Below are 4900 nucleotides of genomic sequence, written 5' to 3'. Positions count from 1 at the left end.
ACTTGTTGAATACAGTATATTAAAACTGCAAATATATTTAATATATATGTACTTGCTGTGAAAGTACATATAAGTTTTCTGTGGGACTATTTCATTACTGGAGTGAGAGCTGGCAATTCGTAGCAAGGTTGAATTGTTTTTTGGGGGGATTTTTTCCCAGTGTTGCTGTTGAAGAAAAATACTGCAGTAACAGAGCAAAGTTTGTCTGAACAGCTGTTGTCTAACATATACATTCTACTAATCTTATTTCTGACTTGCTGTTCACTGTTTCATAATATTGAGGTTATATAACTGCAATGTTGTACGGTTTTTTGAATAATTTTTATGAAATATGTAAGTAAAAGAAACAACAAAAACTTAATAAAAATTATAAATTTTAATTTTTTTCGTCTCCCTTCATTTTATACTTGTGATTTAAATTCAACCAATGGCATGTGAAAGAATTTAGCTGATGGAAACTGCATGAAGCCTAAGTGTCATCATCATCATCATCATTTTAACATCCACTTTTCCATACTTGTATGGATTGGACAGAGTTTAGCTTATTGTAAGCTGCCATAATGCAAGCTGAAGTTCAAAAGTCTCAAACCTGTTGGGTATGATGGAGATGCTGCAAAAATTCCTGGTTTTGGGTGAAAGAAAATAGAGGAGGATCAGGTAACTATGATTTTATTCAACATACTCCCCTTTCAGATTCACACACTTATTGCAGTGGTCCTTCAGTTTTTCTAAGCCTTGTAAAAAGAACTCGGAAGGTTGGGCCTCCAACCAGGCCACTGTAGCAGCGATCACTTCTGAATCGGAGTAAAATTTCGTTCCATTGAGATGTTTCTTCAGTTGTGGAAAGAGGTGATAGTTAGAGGGGACCAAATCAGGCGAGTAAGGTGGGTGGTTTACCAATTCAAACCCAAAGTTACGTATTTTCCGTAGAGCTTCATGTACTTTTGCATTGTCCAGCAAAAAGAGGATGCCACGGCTCAGCTTGCCAGAGCGTTTCTGCTGCAAAGCTTCACGCAGGTCATCCAACAGAGAAATGTAGTATTCTGTGTTCCTGGTGCAATCCACAGGCAGGTATTTTATGAGGAGTACTCCATCTTTGTCCCAAAACACTGAAGCCAGAATCTTCCCAGCTGACTCCTGGCTCCGGAACTTCTTGGGAGGTGGTGGATCGCTGTGGGGCAACTCCATTGATTGCTGCTTGGTCTGAGGATCGTAATGATGAAGCCAAGTTTCATCCATGGTCACTAAACGAGCCATAAAATCAGCCTCTCCTGCCGCAAACCGGTCCAAAATCGCCTTTGACGCCGCCACTCTCATGCGCTTCTGATCAGCATTCAGGAATTTCGGGACCCATTTTGTAGAAAGCTTTCTCATATCCAGAATGTTGTAGATGATGTGACTAACTCTTTCACGGGAAATCCCCAGACTTTCAGCTATGCTTTTATCGGAAATCCGGCGGTCCTCGAGAATCATGACATGCACAGCATCAGTTTTGTCCTCTGTGGTGGCAGAAGCTGGCCGTCCTGACCGGGGTTCATCTGTGACCTCGAAATGACCAGTCCGAAACCGTGACACCCAGATTTTCACTGTGGAGTAAGATGGGCAGCCATCTTTCAAGACTTTTTTCATCTTGCCATGGATTTCTGCTGCTCCTTTGCCTTGCAAAAAAAGGAACTTCATGATTGCCCGTGCTTCAACTTTACCAAAATCCACTGCAGGAGTTGCCATCATGCGTTAAATCTGCAAAAAAGAGAAAGATATATTGTATACCATCAGGATTTTTTGCGTATTTTCTCTTCAACAGTTGTCCTACCTCCCCTGTAAAGGTAACACCTCTATCCTTTCATGATACCCGTAAAGCTAAGAACTTTTTAGTACCCCCTCATATATAAAAACCTCCCTTTATCCTCCACTCTCTTTAAAAGCTCATTAATTATTCATATATATATATATATAATTATGTGTATTTCTTCTATCTTAATGAATAAAAATTCTTCTGATAGAATAAATGGGTTAATAGAAACCAATGTAGCAAAGAACACAAAATAACTGTGGTTTAGTTCCTGTTTTTAAGGCAGGAACTCCTTGAAATTTTGGGTATTTGAGTATATTTAAGAATTTAAGGATTGGAGAAAACGCATGTTATAATTGCATACTTTATTCCTACATATGTTTCAAAGGATTACAACCTGTGTGCTCCATAGGGATCTTTGATATTAAAATTGTAACCTTCTCATCAGGGAAAGCATGTATATATATATAATATATACACACCCGGAACCATGCTAATAGCTTAAAAGTGAAATTTAGGATTTCTCAGTTTTCTGTGAATTGATTTTGATAAGACTTTTGCCAGCTATTTCCCACAATATGGCAACACCATTCTCATGCTTTCAATATTCTTGGTAATGTCCTTTTTTTTATCATTTCAGATTCTTCAGTTTTGGGGTGAACCACATTAATAGCTTTTGTATGAAAATAGCCCATCTAGACATGTTTTTTTTCTTTCAGAAAATGAAGTGTGATGATATATATCAAGCATACATTGAGTATATTTAACAGAAAACCATGATCGTATTATAACATTTATTGACATAATGAATTATTTAGCCACATGAGTGCCGTTTCAACGGATAACTTCAAAAACCTTATTAATCATGGAATCTGTCAATTTCTTAATAGTAGCAGGTTGGATTGCCTCTGTGGCAGTTTTGATGGTCACCCATAAGACATCTTTCGATGTAAATTGGCATCCATCGGCATAAACATCTTGTTTAATGATGGACCAAAGATTTTCGATGTGGCATTAAAGGAGGCAGTTTCAGGGGTTCTTGAACAACAGAAGCCATGGTCCCAAGGATGCGATTTCTGGTGGTTTTCGGTACATGAGGGAGTCCGGAGGCAGCGAAAATGTCTTTGCTTGTTTGTCCAGGTTTCTCACGTAACTTGTGGCCAATATTCCTTAAATCCCTAGCTGTCACAGTTTTGGAGGTCCCACAATCGGATCGTTTCTTCCTTGGTGAAGGGTCCTTCAGGAATCGTCTAACCGTGTCCACATGACGGCCTAACTTCTCCGCAATGACATGAAGAGAGGTGCCTTTGGTACTTTCCTTCATGATGATAGATTTCTCTTCCTTGTTAAGGCCTTTTCCACGTCCCATTGTTCTTAGAGAGGAGAAACACTATCAGAGTGGTTCACCCAAACGCTGAAGCATCTGAAATAAAAAAAAGAAAGGACGTTACACAGAATAAACAAGACAATGGTGCTGCCGTAGTGTGCAAACCAGCTGGCAAAATTCTTAGCTGCCCGATAGTGGGGCCGAAGACCTCAAAAGTGCCCTCCACAGGAGCTAAGTATTATATAGGGGCAATCTTTCGCCTTGACTTGCAGAACTGTCATTGGATCAGCTGGATGTGTGTGCGTGTGTTTGTCCCCACCACCGCTTCCATCACCCTTTGACAACAGGTGTTGGTGTGTTTACGTCCCCGTAACTTCGCAGTTCAGCAAAGACTGAACAAGTACTATAAAAAAAGATAATAATTACTGGGATTGACTCATTCCGCAAGGCGGTGCCCCAGCGTGGCCACAGTCTATTGACCGGAATATATGAATGAATAACAGATACAACGTTGCTATTATCAAAGGCGACACAGGACAAATTGCTAGAGGAAATGAAGGCTTTAATATCATGTTTAGGTTCATAAAAATACCATCGTTAAATAGCTGAACATTATTATCGGAGGTTGGACGAAAAAAAGACATCTTAGAATGTCATCGTTTCATCCAGTCGTAAGTCGTTCCGTTTTTGGCATTCTCGGAAAGTTCCTCCGAATTTGTATTCTATAAACTCTATATCGTACGATTAAGGATGAAAAAAAGACTTACCAATTTTAGGATCCAAAATAAACCCCCAAAAAGATTAAATTTGAGAGAAAATCGAGTCTTTATGGTGAACGGGTCGGACTCATACAAAAACGAAGTCGGCGAATGATGCGTTACGTTTCGTTTCTCCTCCAGAAAACTTTTGTGTTTGGTGTATTGATATAATTATCCACGCTGAATCTGACGATATTATTTATTTATTTCAGGAAAATTTCAGAAAAATGTTAGAGATGATTAAAATTTGATTATTTTTATCCAATCAGAGAACAGCATTTAGAAGCTGGCATTTTGTGCGTGATGACAATATTACGACAACGTTTAAAAAAATTAAATACTGGAAATTAATTAATGTTTTTTTTTTATAGCATATAACTGAAAGTTTTTGCAAGCAAAACAACGATCATTTATAATTAGATGAAAAAATATTAGAAGCCAATTTTAAAAGTTATCTCCCCCCCCCACACTTTATAATATGCACGCATACACATCCTTGCGTACATACATCGATCCATACACACACACATACACATGTGCACGCACAAATTAATTATTATTATTATATATATATATATATATTTGCCTATCTCTCGCAGAATATATAGACTTATCTATCTGTGTGTGTGTGTGTAGTGTACAACTATGAGTGTCTCCGAAGTTTACCGGAAACTGCCGAATGCTACGAAACTTAAAGTCGTGACGTATGTATCGTTAATACCAAGAAGGAACTTGTTCAGTATGTATGGCTAACGATCTCTGCCTCTTGCTTCTCTTTTTTATCCGCCCTCATTTGGCATCTCTCCTTCACCATCTGATCTTTTATTATGGTCATCTTTACAATGCAACCTTTCGACTTTCTTTTGAAGCATTGATTTGTCTTTATTCGTCCTTTGAAACCATAAAACGAGCTCTTTATATATCCACATATATGACTACGTTTCCTATCAGACGACATTTTAAATGTTAATACGTGTGTGTGTGTGTGTGTGTGTGTATATATATATATATATATATATATAT

At 38.1% G+C, this 4900-nt stretch overlaps 1 protein-coding gene across 3 annotated transcripts in view; it reads left to right on the top strand.

The window, feature by feature from the left end:
* The first annotated feature begins 404 nt into the window (after window positions 1-404).
* The window catches only part of LOC106873054 (serine/arginine-rich splicing factor 7), a 17334-nt gene continuing 12838 nt past the window's right edge, over window positions 405-4900 (top strand). For 2 of the 3 annotated variants that reach the window (XM_014920268.2, XM_052978211.1), the window contains exon 1: window positions 4497-4616. The gene's annotated coding sequence lies outside the window, so the exon portion shown is untranslated. Of the gene's footprint in view, window positions 658-4496; window positions 4617-4900 lie in introns of those variants that run through there. The other variant, XM_052978210.1, reaches the window with a different exon arrangement.

Source organism: Octopus bimaculoides, unplaced genomic scaffold (assembly GCF_001194135.2).
Source record: "Octopus bimaculoides isolate UCB-OBI-ISO-001 unplaced genomic scaffold, ASM119413v2 Scaffold_32504, whole genome shotgun sequence".
Taxonomy (NCBI): Eukaryota; Metazoa; Mollusca; class Cephalopoda; order Octopoda; family Octopodidae; genus Octopus; species Octopus bimaculoides.
Note: the sequence above shows the minus strand (reverse complement) of the source record. Positions and strands in the feature narration are given on the sequence as shown.